A 19,226-nucleotide genomic window follows, 5' to 3' on the forward strand; every position below is an offset into this window, starting at 1 on the left:
TATCGAAACCCTGTTCATAACAATCTCCTTCCTATGAATTCAAGCAGCCTACCCACGATTCTGATATCAACTAATACATCTATGAAAAAATTTTCTACCACTCACACAGCCTTATGCATGTGACATGTATTCCTACCCATCATTACAGCATGTATTCCATCTCAAACATAAGAAATACATCTGACAAAAGATTTACTTTGATAGAGTAAATAGAGGTTTAAATCCTCATTTCTAGAATGATGGGAATCAAACCTCATCTTAAGAAGAAAGAGGGGGTAAACAGAAGGGTGAATGAACCATGAGAGACTATGGACTCTGGAAAACAAACTGAGGGCTTCAGAGGGGAGGGGGTTGGGGGAATGGGATAGGCTGGTGATGGGTATTAAGGAGGGCACGTATTGCATGGTGCACTGGGTGTTATACACAAGCAATGAATCATGGAACTTTAAATAAAAAACTAGGGATGTACTGTATGGTTACAGAATATAATGAAAAAAAATTTAAAAATTTCGTTCTGTTTCTACAATAGAAACAGAAGGAAAACTAACAAACTCATTCTATGAGGCCAGTATTACCTTGGTCCCCAAACCAGGCAAAGACCGTATCCAAAGAGAGAATTACAGACCGATATCCCCGATGAATACGGATGCCAAAATTCTCAACAAGATCCTAGCTAATGAGATCCAACAGTACATTAAAAGGATTATCCATGATGACCAAGTGGGATTCATCCCTGGGATGCAAGGGTGGTTCAACATTCGCAAATCGATCAGTGTGATAGATCACATAAACAAGAAAAGAGTCAACAACCAAATGATCCTTTTGACTGATGCAGAAAAACAATTTGACAAAATACAGCATCCTTTCCTGATTAAAACCCTTCAGAGGGGCGCCTGGGTGGCTCAGTCATTAAGCGTCTGCCTTCGGCTCAGGGCGTGATCCCGGAGTTCTGGGATAGAGCCCCACGTCAGGCTCTTCTGCTGGGAGCCTGCTTCTTCCTCTCCCACTCCCCTGCTGTGTTCTCTCTCTCGCTGGCTGTCTCTCTGTCACATAAATAAATAAAATCTTTAAAAAAAATAAATAAAAATAAAAAACCCTTCAGAGTATAAGGATAGAGAGTACATTCCTCAATTTCATAAAAACCATCTATGAAAAGCCTACAGCAAATATCATTCTCAATGGGGAAAAGATAGAAGTCTTTCCCTTAAGATCAGGAACACAACAAGGATGCCCACTCTCGCCATTATTATTCAACATAGTACTAGAAGTCCTTGCAACAGCAATCAGACAACAAAAAGGAATAAAAGGTATTCAAATCAGCAAAGAAGTCAAACTCTCTCTTTTTGCAGATGACATGGTACTCTTTATGGAAAACCCAAAGGACTCCACCCTGAAATTACCAGAACTCACAGAACAATTCAGTAATGTGGCAGGATACAAAATCAGTGCTCAGAAATCAGTTGCATTTCTATACATGAAGAAAGAGAAATTAGGGAATCAATTCCATTTATAATAGCACCAAAATCATAGGATATCACAGAATTAACCAGAGAGGTGAAGTCTATATTCTAGAAACTACAGATCACTGTTGAAAGACATTGAAGAAGACAGAAAAAGATGGAAAAACATTCCATGCTCATGGATAGGAAGAATAAACATAGTTAAAATGCTACTCAGAGCAATCTACATTTTCAATTCTATCCCGATCAAAATACCAATGACATTTTTCAAAGAACTAGAACAAACAGCCCTTAATTTTGTGTGGAACCAGAAAAGACCCCAAATCACCAAGGAAATGCTGAAAAGGAAAAACAAAGCTGGGGGCATCACGTTGCCTGATTTCAAGCTACACTACAAAGCTGTGATCACCAGGACAGCATGGTACTGGCACAAAAACAGACACACAGACCACTGGAACAGAATACAGAGCCCAGAAATGGACCCTCGGCTCTTTGAGCAACTAATGTTTGACAAAGCAGGAAAAAACATCCAGTGGAAAAAAGACAGTCTCTTCAATAAATGGTGCTGGGAAAATTGGACAGCTACATGCAAAAGAATGAAACTTGACCACTCTCTCACACCATTCACAAAGAGAAACTCCAAATGGGTGAAAGACCTCGATGTGAGACAGGAATCCATCAAAATCCTAGAGGAGAACATAGGCAGCAACCTCTACGACAACTGCCACACCAACTTTTTTCATGTCACACCTCCAAAGGCAAGAGAAACAAAAGAAAAAATGAGCTTGTGGGACTTCATCAAGATAAAAAGCTTCTGCACAGCCAAGGAAACAGTAAGAAAAAAAACAAACTAAGAGGCAGCCCATGGAATGGGAGAAGATATTTACAAATGACACTACAGATAAAAGACTGGTATCCAAGATCTACAAAGAACTTCTCAAACTCAATATACGTGAAACAAATAATCAAATCAAAAAATGGGCTGAAGATACGAACAGACACTTTTCCAATAAAGACATACAGATGGCTAACAGACACATGAAAAAGTGTTCAAAATCATTAGCCATCAGGGAAATTCAAATCAAAACCACAGTAAGATACCACCTTACGCCAGTTAGAATGGCAAAAATGGACAAGGCAAGAAACAACAAATGTTCGAGAGGATGTGGAGAAAGGGGAACCCTCTTACACTGTTGGTGGGAATGCAAGTTGGTACAGCCACTTTGAAAAACAGTGTGGAGGTCCCTTAGAAAGTTAAAAATTGAACTACTCTATGATCCAGCAATTGCACCACTGGGTATTTACCCCAAAGATACAGACGTAGTGAAGAGAAGGGCCATATGCACCCCAATGTTCATAGCAGCATTGTCCACAATAGCTAAATAGTGGAAGGAGCCGAGATGCCCTCAACAGACGAATGGATAAAGAAGATGTGGTCCATATATACAGTGGAATATTACTCAGCCATCAGAAAGAACGATTACCCAACATTTGCAGCAACATGGACGGGACTGGAGGAGACAATGCTAAGTGAAATAAGTCAAGCAGAGAAAGACAATTATCATATGGTTTCACTCATTTATGGAACATAAGAAATAGCAGGGAGATCGGTAGGCAAAGAAAGGGAAGAATGAAGGGGGGGTAAACAGAAGGGGGATGAACCACGAGAGACTATGGACTCTGGGAAACAAACTGAGGGCTTCAGAGGGGAGAGAGGTGGGGGATTGGGATAGGCCAGTGATGGGTATTAAGGAGGGCATGTATTGCATGGAACACTAGGTGTTATACACAAACAATGAATCATGGAACACTACATCAAAAAACTAAGGATGTACTGTATGGTGACTAACATAATAAAAAATTTTAAAAATTCAGAAATTTCTGTGCTACCTGTTGACACCATATTCTGCAATAAGGTCAGCTAAATAAGCTCGTGCCCATACCTTGAAAAGGTTTCTATCCTTGGTTCCTATCCTTCCCTACTAATAAAACCTCCTATTCTCATTACTATTATAGCAACTGTTATCTCAGGAACTATCACTGTAATATTAAGTTCTCACTAATAATCTGAATCAGTTTTGAAATAAACATATTAGCTATTATCCGTATTCTTATAAAAAAATTTAATCCACAAGCCATAGAAGCATCTACAAAATACTTCTTAACAGAGGCCACTGCATCTATGCTCCTTATAGGAATTATTATTAACCTATTATTCTCTGGACAATGAACATTCTCAAAAATTCCTAATCGTGTTGTATCAACCATAATAACTATTGCCCTAACAGTAAAACTCGGATTGTCCCATTCCACTTCTGAGTTCCTGAAGTAACACAAGGAATTTCATTTTCAGGCCTAATCTTGCTAACATGACAAAAACATCACACTACTAGCCATTCTATATCAAATCTCACCATCCATCAACTCCAGCCTATTAAGAGCAATAGCCATTACAGACATAGTCCCAGGAGGTTGATGAGGACTTAACCAAACTCAATTATGAAAAATCTTAGCCTACTCATCAATTGCCCATAGGATGAATAGCAACCATTAGAGTGTATAAACCCTACTATAATGATCCTAACCTTATTTCACATCATAGTAACACTCACTACATTCATATTATTTATATAAAATGCATCCACAACACTACCATATCCCACACATGAAATAAACTACTGCATATTACCTCACTAACCTACATATTAATACTATCACTGGGAGGCCTGCCCCCCACGTTGTTTTCATCCCTAAATGAATACCCAAGAAATAACAAAATATGATAGAATTATTATCCCAACACTAAGAGCTATTACAGCATTACTAAACCTGTTTCTACATGCAACTAACATATACTACAGCACGAACTATATTGCCTTCAATGAACAATATAAAACGACAATATGAAAATAAAAAAAAAACTTCTTACCTCCTCTAATTGTAATCTCAACTATATTGCTCGCACTAACCCTAGTACTATCAATTCTGGACTAGGAGTTTAGGCTAAAAAGACCAAGGGCCTTCAGAGCCCTAAGTATCATCAACTCCTGAACTTAAATTTAAGGACTGCAAGAATCTATCTTACGTCAATGGAATGCAAATCAAACACTTTAATTGAGCTAAGCCCTTAGATTGGTGGGCTTCCATCCCATGAAATTTTAGTTAACAGCTAAATACCCTAATCAACGGGCTTCAATCTACTTCTCCCACCATGTGGGTGGGGGGAGGTGGAAGAAGCCCCAGCAGAACTGAAGCTGCTTCTTTGAATTTGCAATTCAATGTGATATTTACACCACAGAGCCTGGCAGAAAGAAGACTAAACCTCTATTCTTAGATTTACAGTCTAATGATTTTCTCAGCTGTTTTATCTATGTTCATAAATCATTGATTACTTTCCACAAATCATAACGACATTGACACTCTTTACATTTTATTTGGTGCATGGGCTGGTATGGTAGGTACTGCTCTTAGTCTCCTGATCCATGCTGAATTAGGTCAGCCTGGTGCTCTACTGGAGACAACCAAACTTATCATGTAATCATAACCACCCATGCATACAAAATAATTTTCTTTGTAGTTCTAATTATAATTGGAGCTTTTGGAAATTTACTAAGCCCTCTAATAACTGGTGCTCCAGACATAGCATTCCTCTGAATAAATAATATAAACTTCTGATTACTCCCACCATCTTTTCTATTACTTGCATCTTCTATGGTGGAAGCAGGTGCCAGAACCAGATGGACTGTCTCCGCTTCTCTAGCCGGCAGTGTAGCTCACACAGGAGCATCCATGGATCTAAGTCTTCTCTCAACATCTAGGCACTATTACCTTTATTACTACTATTATTGATACAACCCCCCATCCCAATACCTAACCCCCTTATTCATAGGATCCCTCCTAATTACAGCAGTTTTACTACTCCTATCACTACCATATTGGCAGCTAGAATTACTATGCTACTAACAGATTGAAACCTTAATTACTACATTTTTTGACCCAGCCAGACGAGGGGACCCCAGTTTATATCAGCATCTATTCTGATTCTTTGGACACCCTGAAGTATGTATCCTAATTTTACAAGGTTTCAGAATAATCTCACACATTGTTACATACTATTCGTGCAAAAAAGAGCCTTTCAGGTATATGGCAATAGTCTGAGAAATAATATCTGTTGGTTTCTTTGTCTTTATCACACGGGCCCACCATATGTTTACTGCAGGGATAGACAATGAAACACGAGCATACTTTACGTCAGCTACTATAATTATTGCTATTCCAACAGGAGTTGATGTATTCAGATGACTTGCCACCCTTCATGGAGGAAATATCAAGTGATCTCCTGCTATCCTATGAGCTCTAGGCTTTATTTTCCTATTTACTATAGGAGGCCTAGCAGGCATTGTATGAGCTAACTCATCCTTAGACACTGTCCTCTACAACACATACTATGTGTTTTCACTATGTTCTATTGATAGGAGTGGTATTTGCTATATGGACGAATTCGTTCCCTGATTCCCTTTATTCTCAGGCTATACTCTTAGTAGCAGCTCAGCAGAAATTCACTTCACAATCATGTTTGTTGGCATCAACACAACATTTTCTTGGCCTATCCGGAATGCCTTGATGCTATTCTGATTACTCAGATGCATACACAACACGAATTATGGCCTCCTTTGTGGGCTCATTTATTTCATTAACAGCAGAAATATTAATGATCTTTATAGTTTGAGAAGCCTTCGCATCCAAACAAGAAATAGCAATAGAACTTACTACAACAGATATTGAATGACTACATGGATGTCCTCCTCTATATCACATATTTGAAGAGCCCACTTATGTAACCCTAAAATTAAGGAAGGAATTGAACCATCTTAAACTGGTTTCAAGAAAATGCCATAACCACTCTGTCTTTCTCATTAAAGAGATGTTAGTAAAAATTATATAACTTTGTCAAAGTTAAATTATAGGCTTAAGTACTTTATATCTCTATGGCATACACTTTCCAATTAGGTCTCCAAGATGCAACCTGTCCCATCATAGAAGAACCTTTACAATGTTCATGATCACACATTGATAATTATATTTCTAATAAGCTCCTTAGTCCTTTACATCATTTCACTGATATTAACAACTAAATTAACCCACACAAGCACAAGAGATGCACAAGAAGTAGAGACTATGAGCTGTTCTACTGGCTATTATGTTAATCACCCTACCTTCATTATGAATCCTCTATATAATGGACGAAATCAACAATCCATCCTTAACTACAAAATCCATAGGGCACCAATGATAGTGAAGTTATGATTATACAGATTATGAAGATTTAAACTTTGACTCCCAATGATCCCAACACAAGAACTAGAACCCAGAGAACTGCGATTACTAGAGGTTGGTAATTGGTTGTGCTACCTACAAAATTAATGGTCCGTATATTAATTTCATCACAAGATGTTTTACATTCACGAGCTGTACCATCTCTAGGTTTAAAAACTGATGCTATCCCAAGATGACTAAACCAAACTACTCTTAATAGCTCTATGACCAGGACTATACTATAGTGCTCAGAAATCTGTGGTTCTAATCATAGCTTCATACCAATCATTCTTGAGTTAGTGCCACTATCCTACTTTGAAAAATGATCTGCATTCATGCTGTAAAATCAAGAAGCTATTAAACATTAACCTTTTAATTTAAATATTGAGAGTTTTAAGTTCTCCTAAATGAAATGCCACAATTAAACACAATGATTTTATCAATGATTATTGCCCTATTCATCATGTATCAACTGAAAGTCTCAAAATATTATTATCCGGAAAATGCAGGACTAAAGCTAGTAGCAACATTAAAATATTCTGCACCTTGAGGAAAAAAAAAAAAAGAACGAAAATCTATTTGCCTCTTTCACTATCCCAACAATAGGTCTTCCCACTGGGAGTAGGAATTAAGATGGCAGGGGACTAGGGGTCCCCTTTTTCAGCTGATCCCCTGAGTCGAGCTGGATAGGTACCAGACCATCCAGAAAACCCACGGAATCAGCCTGAGATGCAGGAAGATACATCTGGATCTCTACAAATGAACATCGCCAGTGCTGAGTTTTGAGGTACAAAGAGGGGAGCCGTGAATCCACGCGCAGATATTGGAAGATAAACAGAAGGTGGAGGGAGCCGCTGCGCTTGGGTGCCGAGAAATGGTAGCCACCTGCACTGGGGAGTGGGCGAGAGAGCAGACTGGGACTGTGAGCCCGGGAATGCGTGTGCGTCCAGACTGAAAACCAGAGCTCTGGAGCGTTCACTGGAACTAGACTGAAACCAAGCATTCGGGAGCGCACGCACGACGTGACAACTGGAGCTCCAGAGTGCTCACTGGAACCAGACTGATATTGGGAGCTCAGGAGCGCGCATGCGCGCGACCCGACTGAAAACCGGCGCTCCGGAGTGTGTGCAAACCACACTGAAACAGAGAGCTAGGGGGCATGCACGTGAATTGGGGGTGGCTGGAAGTGTCAGAAACATAAAGGACAGAGTCGTGCTGGCCCTGGAAATGAAGGCTGGGACACTGGCTGTGGAGTGCACAACCTGGGACGCTGCAGGGTTTTTAGCAGCTCCAAAAGAAACAGAGTTAAGGAGGCCAGGAGAGCTCAGTGGAGAGTGGACTGCGATCTCTCTGTTCTGAGACAGAGGCTGGGATTTGGCCACTGCGGCTCTGACTCTCAGAAGAGTCACAGAAAACCGCCAGGGAAAGCCACCAGAAAACAAAAGCCCGGAAATACCAGCTCACATTGTGCCCATCCCATCCCCCCTCGCAGGGGACACGGAGACTCTACCCAAACAGGGTTGCCTGAGTATCAGCGCGGCAGGCCCCTCCCCCAGAAGGCAGGCTGAAAAATCAGGAAGCCCACATCCCTAAGGTCCCTATAAAACAAGACCATGCTGCCTGGGTCCTGGTCAATAATTTGGGCTCTGGGCAACCCCGCAACCTCTCCTCATCAGAATGACGAGGAGGAGAATTCCCTCCCAGCAAAGAAAGGATAATGAGTCTGTGGCCTCTGCCACAGAACTGATGGATATGGATATAACCAAATTATCAGAAATGGAGTTCAGAGCAACAATGGTCAAGGTGATGTGTAGGCTTCAAAAAAGTATTAATGAAAATATTAACGAGAATATAGCATCTCTAAGGGCGGAAATGAGAGTGAATCTGGCAGAAATTAAAAATGCTATGAATCAAATGCAGTCAAAACTAGATGCTCTAATGGCCAGAGTAAATGAGGCAGAAGGACGAATTAGTGAATTGGAGGATGGGATGGTGGAAGAGAAAGCTGAAACAGAAACATGGCTCAAACAAAATCCAATCTCAAGAATGTAGGTTACCAGGGGTAACCATTACTGTAGGTAACCATTACTGACTCAATGAAACGTTCCAATGTCAGAATCATCAGCATCCCCGAGGGGGTGGAGAAAGAGAGAGGTCCAGAAGAGATATTTGAACAAATTGTAGCTGAAAACGTCCCTAATCTAGCAAAGGAAACAAGTATTCACGTCCAAGAGGCAGAGAGGACCCCTCCCAAATTCAACCACGACAAACCTTAGCCACGTCACGTTATAATGCAATTTGCAAATATTAGATCCAAGGATACAGTATTGAAAGCAGCCAGGGCAAAGAAATTTCTCACATACAAAGGCAAATATATCAAGATTACGTCAGACCTGTCTACACAGACCTGAAATGAGAAAAAGTGTTGGGGGGGGGCATTTTTAAAGCTCTTTCAGAAAAAAACATGCAGCCAAAGATCCTTTATCCAGCAAGGCTGTCATTCAGAATTGATGGAGAGATAAGGACCTTCCAGAATCGACAGACACCGACCAATTTTGTAACCACGAAACCAGCCCTACAGGAGTTATTAAGGGGGGGTTCTATAAAAGTAAAAAGGCCCCAAGAGTGATACAGAACAGAAAGTCACAATCTATAGAAACAAAGACTTTACAGGCAACATGGCATCATTAAAATCATATCTCTCAATAATCACTCTCAATGTGAATGGCCTAAATGCTCCCATAAATGCCACAGGGTTGCAGATTGGATAAAAAGACATGACCCATCCATTTTCTGTCTACAAGAGACTCATTTTGAACCTAAGGATACATCCAGACTGAAAGTGAAGGGATGGAAAACCATTTTTCATGCCAATGGACCTCAAAAGAAAGCTGGGGTAGCAATTCTCATATCAGACAGATTGGATTTTAAACTAAAGACTGTAGTTAGAGATACAAAAGGACACTATATTATTCTTAAAGGATGTATCCAACAAGTGGATATGACAATTATAAATATCTATGCCCCCAACAGGGGAGCAGCAAGATACACAAGCCAACTCTTAACCAGAATAAAGAGACAGAAGATAATAATACATTAATAGTAGGGGACCTCAACACTCCACTATCAGCAATAGATAGATCACCTAAGCAGAAAATAAACAAAGAAACAAGAGCTTTGAATGCCATACTAGACCAGGTGGAATATATATATATATATATATATATAACACTACACCCCAGAACAAAAGAATACTCATTCTTTTCAAATGCACATGGAACGTTCTCCAGAATAGACCATATACTGGGTCACAAAACCAGTCTCAACCGATACCAAAAGACTGAAATTATTCCCTGCATATTCTCAGGCCACAATGCTTTGAAAATGGAACTCAATCACAAGGAAAAATTTGGAAGAAAGTCAAACACTTGGAAACTAAGAACCATCCTGCTCAGGAATGATTCAATAAACCAGGAAATCAAAAATCAATTAAAACAATTTATGGAGACCAACGAGAATGAAAACACAATGGTCCAAAAACCTATGGGACACTGCAAAGGCAGTCCTAAGGGGAAAATACATAGCCATCCAAGCCTCACTCAAAAGAATAGAAAAATCTAAAATGCAGTTTTTATATTCTCACCTCAAGAAGCTGGAACAGGAACAGAAGAACAGACCTAATCCACACATGAGAAAGCAGTTGATCAAGATTAGAGCAGATATCAATGAATTAGAAACCAGGAGCACAGTAGAGCAGATCAACAGAACTAGAAGCTGGTTCTTTGAGAGAATCAATAAAATAGACCACTGGCAAGACTTATTCAAAAGAATAGAGAAAGGACCCAAATTAATAAAATTAGGAATGAAAAAGGGGAGGTCACAACCAACACCAGTGAAATAGGAAGGATCATTAGAAACTTTTATCAACAGCTTTATGCCAATAAATTAAACAACATGGAAGAAATGGATGCCTTCCTGGAAACCTATAAACTACCAAGACTGAAACAGAAAGAAATTGATTTTTTAAACAAATTAATTATGAAGAGATTGAAGCAGTGATCAAAAACCTCCCAAAAAACAAGACTCCAGGGCCTGATGGATTCCCCGGGGAATTCTACCAAACATTCAAAGAAGAAATAATACCTATTCTCCTGAAGCTGTTTCAAAAAATAGAAACAGAAGGAAAACTACCAAACTCATTCTATGAGGCCAGTATTAACTTGATCCCCAAACCAGGCAAAGACCCCATCCAAAGAGAGAATTTCAGACCGATATCCCCGATGAATACGGATGCCAAAATTCTCAACAAGATCCTAGCTAATGAGATCCAACAGTACATTAAAAGGATTATCCATGATGACCAAGTGGGATTCATCCCTGGGATACAAGGGTGGTTCAACATTCGCAAATCGATCAGTGTGATAGATTATATCAACAAGAATAGAGTCAAGAACCATATGATCCTCTCAATAGATGGAGAAAAAGCATTTGACAAAATACAGCATTCTTTCCTGATTAAAACACTTCAGAGTGTAGGGATAGAGGGCACATTCCTCAATTTCATAAAAACCATCTATGAAAAGCCTACAGCAAATATCATTCTCAATGGGGAAAAGATAGAAGCCTTTCCCTTAAGATCAGGAACATGACAAGGATGCCCACTTTCGGCATTATTATTCAACATAGTACTAGAAGTCCTTGCAATAGCAATCAGACAACAAAAAGGAATAAAATGTATTCAAATCAGCAAAGAAGAAGTCAAACTCTCTCTTTTTGCAGATGACATGATACTCTTTATGGAAAACCCAAAGGACTCCACCCCGAAATTACTAGAACTCACAGAACAATTCAGTAATGTGGCAGGATACAAAATCAGTGCTCAGAAATCAGTTGCATTTCTATACATGAACAATGACACTGAAGAAAGAGAAATTAGGGAATCAATTCCATTTATAATAGCACCAAAATCATAGGATATCACAGAATTAACCAGAGAGGTGAAGTCTATATTCTAGAAACTACAGATCACTGTTGAAAGACATTGAAGAAGACACAAAAAGATGGAAAAACATTCCATGCTCATGGATCGGAAGAATAAACATAGTTAAAATGCTACTCAGAGCAATCTACACTTTCAATTCTATCCCGATCAAAATACCAATGACATTTTTCAAAGAACTGGAACAAACAGCCCTTAATTTTGTGTGGAATCAGAAAAGGCCCCGAATAGCCAAGGAATTGTTGAAAAGGAAAAACAAAGCTGTGGGCATCACATTGCCAGATTTCAAGCTGTACTACAAAGCTGTGGTCACAAAGACAGCATGGTATTGGCATAAAAACAGATACACAGACCAATGGAACAGAATAGAGACTCCAGAAATGGACCCTCAGCTCTTTGGGCAACTAATGTTTGACAAAGCAGGAAAAAACATCCAGTGGAAAAAAGACAGTCTCTTCAATAAATGGTGCTGGGAAAATTGGACAGCTACATGCAAAAGAATGAAACTTGACCACTCTCTCACACCATACACAAAGAGAAACTCCAAATGGGTGAAAGACCTCGATGTGAGACAGGAATCCATCAAAATCCTAAAGGAGAACATAGGCCGCAACCTGTTTGACATTGGCCACAGCAACTTTTTCATGACACATCTCCAAAGGCAAGAGAAAGAAAAGAAAAAAATGAACTTGTGGGACTTCATCAAGATAAAAAGCTTCTGCACAGCCAAGGAAACTAAAAAAAAAAAACAAAAACAAAAACAAAAACTAAGAGGCAGCCCATGGAATGGGAGAATATATTTGCAAATGACACTACAGATAAAAGACTGGTATCCAAGATCTACAAAGAACTTCTCAAACTCAATACACTTGAAACAAATAAATCAAAAAATGGGCAGAAGATATGAACAGACACTTTTCCAATGATGACATACAAATGGCTAACAGACACATGAAAAAATGTTCAAAATCATTAGCCATCAGGGAAATTCAAATCAAAACCACACTGAGATACCACCTTATGCCAGTTAGAATGGCAAACATTGACAAGACAGGAAACTACAATTGTTGGACAGGATGTGGAGAAAGGGGATCCCTCTTACATTGTTGGTGGGAATGCAAGTTGTTACAGCCACTCTGGAAAACAGTGTGGAGGTCCCTTAAAAAGTTAAAAATGGAGCTATCCTATAATCCAGCCATCGCACTACTGGGTATTTACCCCAAAGATATAAACGTAGTGAAGAGAAGGGCCATATGCACCCCAATGTTCATAGCAGCATTGTCCACAATAGGTAAATCATGGAAGGAACCGAGATGCCCTTCAACAGATGACTGGATTAAGAAGGTGTGGTCCATATATACAATGGAATATTACTCCGCTATCAAAAAGAACGATTTCTCAACATTTGCTGCAACATGGACGGGACTGGAGCAGATAATGCTAAGTGAAATAAGTCAAGAAGAGAAAGACAATTATCATATGGTTTCTCTCACCTATGGAACATAAGAACTAGGAAGATTGGTAGGGGAAGAAAGGGATAAAGAAAGGGGGGTAATCAGAAGGGGGAATGAAGCATGAGAGACTATGGACTCTGAGAAACAATCTGAGGGCTTCGGGGGGGGTGGGGGAATGGGATAGACTGGTGATGGGAAGTAAGGAGGGCATGTATTGCATGGTGCACTGGGTGTTATATGCAACTAATGAATCGTGGAACTTTACATCAAAAACTAGGGATGTACTGTATGGTGACTAACATAATATAATAAAAAAACAGTAAAAAAAGAAAAAAAGAAGATATGGTCCATATATACAATGGAATATTACTCAGCCATCAAAAAGAACGATTTCTCAACATTTGCTGCAACATGGTCGGGACTGGAGGAGATAATGCTAAGTGAAATAAGTCAAGCAGAAAAAGACAATTATCATATGGCTTCACTCATTTATGGAACATAAGAAGTAGGAAGATTGGTAGGAGAAGAAAGGGAAGAAGAAAGGGGGGGGTAAATAGAAGGGGGAATGAACCATGAGAGACTATGGACTCTGGGAAACAAACTGATGGCTTCAGAGGGGAGACGGGTGGGGGAATGGGATAGGCTAGTGATGGGTATTAAGTACCCATACTACAGTACTGGGTGAGTTCCGGTGGCTGAATTGTTACAATAATGTATTTTTAAAAGGTGATTTCTTATTTCCATTTTCTAGTTCTATATTTCTAAGCAATCTTTTGTAAAGATGTTTCCCTTCTCTCCAATCCCGATTTTTAAAGGTTTTCTTAAGTAGCACTCTAGACTCATGGATTATCATTCAAGTGTTGGGAAACTATTCCTGCCATGATTCGTTTTGATGTGCAGGTTGTCTTGATTTGGTCAGTGACGACCCTTTCACTGGTTCCTGAGTCCTTTTCACGTATCCCATTTGCTGTTGAAAATGACCTCATTCTCAAGCACAGTCAGGCACAGAAACCTGGAGCCTGAGGAAGGATTCACATCTGCTTGCTACAAAAACCTCTCAGTCTACACTGGAGTCCAGTAAGTAATGAACAACCTGAAGGGTCTGATAAAGACCCTGGTTGATAAGTAACCTCATCAGAGGTGGAATAAGAAGCCACTGGCCAGAGGTCAATGCTGAGTCTTCCCCTACGACAGGCACTCTGAATCTACTCTTTCCTAGGCAGGCCTGCTTTCATTATGTTTTCTCTTCTCCATGCAGAATATTTTGAGTTCTATTAGGACTACCTTGGGTATACACCTTGTGTGTAGAACAATGAACACTTCCCTCTTCCAGGAAAAATTTGATTCCATGGAGTCTTAGAAGGCATGGGATCTGAAGCTTAAGAGTGCTCACTATCCTTGAAATCAGTGTTACCAAGCACACTTTTCCAAGCTTAACAGCAATTGATAATATGTTTTACTAATGACAAAATAAACATCTAATCATATTTTCTTCCTCTAGACATTAACAATTAACTGTGTGTCTTTAAATCAAATAATTCATCCCTTCCAATAATCTCTATATAGTGCTGTTGGTATTATTCTATTATTATAATCATGATTTTTCTCCTCATGAATATTGATGAGCCACTGGAATATAGGCACCAACTCTTTAGAGAACCAAGTTATGAAACACCTATTCTAAATCAGAAAACTCTATTATAATCACTTAATACATAATATAACATTACATATGTGTTATTATCTTAACATAGAACTGTAAAATATATCTTTCTGATTTTTATATTATTGTCCATTATTCAATTTCTGTAACATTTATGTTTTATTTACTTAAATAAAACAGAATAGAATATGCGGACTAATTAATTAGGTCTAATTTTGCAAGACTATGTTAAAAAAATAAACAATGATTACTAATAAACTTTTCACTTTATAATAGGTTTAGATCTACCAAAAAAATGAAATATGACAGTACTGAGAGTTTCCATATACCTAAGACTCAGTTTTCCAACTATTTTTTTGTTTTAATTCCAGTATAGTTAACATACAATGTTACATTAGTTTCAGATGTACAATACAGTGATTCAACACTTCCATACGTCATCCTGTGCTCATCAGGACAAGTGTCCTCCTTAATCCCCATCATATATTTCACCCATCCTCCCAACCACCTCCCCTCTGGTAACCATCACTTTGTTCTCTAGACTTAAGAATCTGTTTCTTGGACAGAGTTATGAAAGATGGCAGAGGAGTAGGGGACCCTATTTCAACCCATCCCCTGAATCGAGCTGGATATCTACCAGACCATTCTGAATACCCATGAAATCAGCCTGAGATGTAAGAAGATATATCTGGATCTCTACAAACAGAATATCTCTAGCAGTTGGTCTCGAGGTATGAAGTGGGGAGCTGTGATTCTGTGGGCAGATATCAGAAGATAAACAGATGGGGGAGGGAGCCTCCATGAACTTTCACCAGGAAGGCAAAAGCCTCCCACACTGAGGACCAGGCACAGACTTGCAGACCAGTAGCGGCAGGGAAGGGACTTTAGGGGAGCCCCCCCGGATTGTAACTGGGAGCTACAGGTTTGTGTGTGTGAACAGGGGGTGGCATGCAGTTTTAGAAGCCCAAAGGGCAGAGATGTGCCTGGTCCTGGGAGCAACAGCTGGGAGAGCTGCTGTGTGGCACACAACCCAGGAGACAAGCTGGAAGAACAAGAGGCCAACAACTCTAACATCCTTATAAAACAGGTGCATCTTGCTTGGGTTGTGGTTACTACTTTGAAATCTGTACATTCCCTCAACCACCCCTCAAAAGAAAGACTAAAAGGAGGAACCCCCAACAAAGAAAAGAAGCAGAGACTGTGGCCTCTGCCACAGAACTAATGGAAATGGATATAACCAAGATGTCAGGAATAGACTTCAAAGTAACAATTATGAAGGCGATATCTAGGCTTGAGAAAAATATTAATGACAATATAGAATCTCTAAGGGCAGAAATGAGATCTAATCAGGCTGAACTTAAAAATGCTATGAATGAAATACAGTCTAAACTGGGTGCTCTGACAGCCAGGGTAAACGAGGCAGAAGAACGAATTAGTGAGTTAGAGGATAAGATGATAGAAAAGAAGGAAAATGAGGTGGTATAGGAAAAACAAATCATATTTCAAGAAATTAAACTGAGATTAGTGACTCAATGAAACGTTCCAATATCAGAATTATTGGGATCCCCGAGGGAGTGGAGAAAGAGAGAGGTCTAGAAGATATATTTGAGCAAATCGTAGCTGAGAACTTCCCTATTCTGGGGAAGGAAACAAGCATTCGTGTCCAAGAGGCAGAGAGGACCCCTCCTAAGATCGATGAGAACAGAGCGACGCCACAACATATAATAGTACAACTTGCAAATCTTAGATCCCAGGAACAATCTTGAAAGTGGTGAGGAGGAAGAGATTTCTTATGTACAGAGGGAGGAACATCAGAATAACGTCGGACCTGTCCACAGAGACCTGGCAAGCCAGAAAGGGCTGGCAAGACATATTCAGGGTACTAAATGAACAGGGTACATAGTGTGTAGTATGTAAATATGTGGTTTTCTGATCTTGAAGGAGTGTCATCGATTAAATAAAGTAGGTCATCCTAGGTCATGGGAAGTATTTGGGTTTTTGAGGATATGGTATTTCACCCCGTGGCTGAACCTATTCAGAACGTGTACAAATGGCCAGGTGATTCACTGTGGCTGACTCCCTTATTCTAAGGAATCTTTGTTTTTATCTTCTTCCCATTCATGCTTTTTAGCAGTAATAGAACAATAAGATACTCTGAATTTAAAAGGACAAAGACTGAAAGAATGTATAGTAAGTTCCGTGAGCTTCAGGCTTAAGGAGAAAGATGTGACCATGAGGTGCTAGTAACTTGCAACAACCTTCCTTTGGGGACTGACATGTTTGCAAGAGGAGAGGTCCACCACAGTATCAACCCTTCCAGTATCTACTACCCAAAAGTACAAGGAGGCAAGATAATGTCCTAGGAAGAGGGAAATTGAAGAGGGTGCTTATGTACCTAAGTGATGTCTTTTGCGCAGCCTGGCTGGGGGGGGGTGTCTCTGGGTCAGAGACTTAGAATGCCAACAGCAGTTTAGGGTCTGTTAGAGCTGAAGGGTTGATCTTACTTGATTGACTGATGGATGTATGGGTGGACTGATCTTATTTATTATTAGGAGATGTTGGCCACAGTTTCACAGGCTATGGAAATCAGGCAGGCAGTCAATGCCTAAAAATCTCTTTACAATTATGTTTTAAAAAACCTGGATGTGTAAAAACTAATTTTGAGTTTGGCACCAGCAGCAGGCTTTTGAGCTAATGGGTACCAGCCTGCCAATACACAGGGGCCAACTCTGGCTCATTGATATTACAGAATGGAAACAGAAGCAGTCACAATGAAAATATCATGTTTCATCATGATTTTTTTTTAAACAAAAGGGTTCAAAAATTATTCAAACTCATAATTATTACATTGTGCTTTGCAGCAAGGGACAAAAATATTTAAAAGTTAAAGAATATTTTGGGATGATTTAGATATTAAGTTCTACACAATAAACAATTTACATCTTAGGGTATCACAAGAAAATACTGAAAGCCCAAACACTGGAAAGTTCTGATTTTAGAGTATTACAGACTATTATGATGTTTATATAATCAGTCAATAGGTACTAATGGATGAGATCTAGTCGTTTTTTTTTTTAAGATTTTATTTATTTATTTGACAGAGATAGAGACAGCCAGTGAGAGAGGGAACACAAGCAGGGGGAGTGGGAGAGGAAGAAGCAGGCTCATAGCAGAGGAGCCTGATGTGGGGCTCGATCCCATAACACCAGGATCACGCCCTGAGCCGAAGGCAGACGCTTAACCGCTGTGCCACCCAGGTGCCCCAAGATCTAGTCTTTTTTTTAATTTTTTTATTTTAATGTTTTTTTTATTATATTATGTTAGTCACCATACAGTACATCCCTGGTTTCTGTTGTACAGTTCGATGATTCATTAGTTGCGTATAACACCCAGTGCACCATGCTATACGTGCCCTCCTTAATACCCATCACCGGTCTATCCCATTCCCCCACCCCCCTCCCCTCTGAAGCCCTCAGTTTGTTTCTCAGAGTCCATAGTCTCTCATGCTTCATTCCCCCTTCTGATTACCCCCCCTTTCTTTATCCCCTTCTTCCCCTACCGATCTTCCTAGTTTTTATGTTCCATAGATGAGATCTAGTCTTATTTGTGTAAGGAATTTGTAATACTAGTACAAAATTATGTCAGACCTGAAACACTTTTGAGAATATTTGAAGAAAAATGCTTCTCCTTGGTTATTCATAGTAAAACAGATGTAGCCCATCATGAAGAAAAGCTTCAATTACAAGAAATGTCATACTGAGAATAATGTATAAAAATAAATGTTTTATCATTGAGAAGAAATAGTTATATGTTTAGTATGAAATTAAATTGAAAAAAGTATACTATCACAACATTGCTCATATCCATGTACTATCTGTTAATTAACTAGAATTTTTTAAAAGATTTATTTTTTTTCCCAGAGAGCATGAGAGAGAGAGCACACACACACACAAGCAGAGGGAGCAGGAAGCAAAGGGAGAAACAGACTCCCTGTGGAGCAGGGAGCCTGATGTGGGACTCGATCCCAGGACCCTGGGATCATGACCTAAGCCGACAGCAGATGCTTAACCGATTGAGCCACCCAGGCATCCAACTAACTAGAATTTAAATAAAAGTCTAAAAAGAAAAAAATAATTGCTCATATCCAGATGTGTGACTGTGGCGCAATGATGCCATGTGTGTAAAAGAGAAGACATCCTTCCTTCCCCCAAAATGATTACACCGACTTGTGTCTTGCGCAGCAAATAACCCTAATTTAAGTGCTAATAATCTCCATTTATGAATTCAAATATGCAAGCCTCAAAAATTTCAAAACTAGGATATATACTTCTACC

At 39.5% G+C, this 19,226-nt stretch overlaps 1 protein-coding gene across 3 annotated transcripts in view; it reads right to left on the reverse strand.

Annotated features, from left to right (window-relative positions):
- Positions 1-19,226, reverse strand: part of LOC123775570 (uncharacterized) — an 85,001-nt gene that overhangs the window by 15,065 nt on the left and 50,710 nt on the right. The gene's annotated exons all lie outside the window — the stretch shown is intronic.

The sequence above is a fragment of the Ursus americanus genome, chromosome 2 (genome assembly GCF_024610735.1).
Source record: "Ursus americanus isolate L20-20 chromosome 2, mUrsAme1.1.p, whole genome shotgun sequence".
Taxonomy (NCBI): Eukaryota; Metazoa; Chordata; class Mammalia; order Carnivora; family Ursidae; genus Ursus; species Ursus americanus.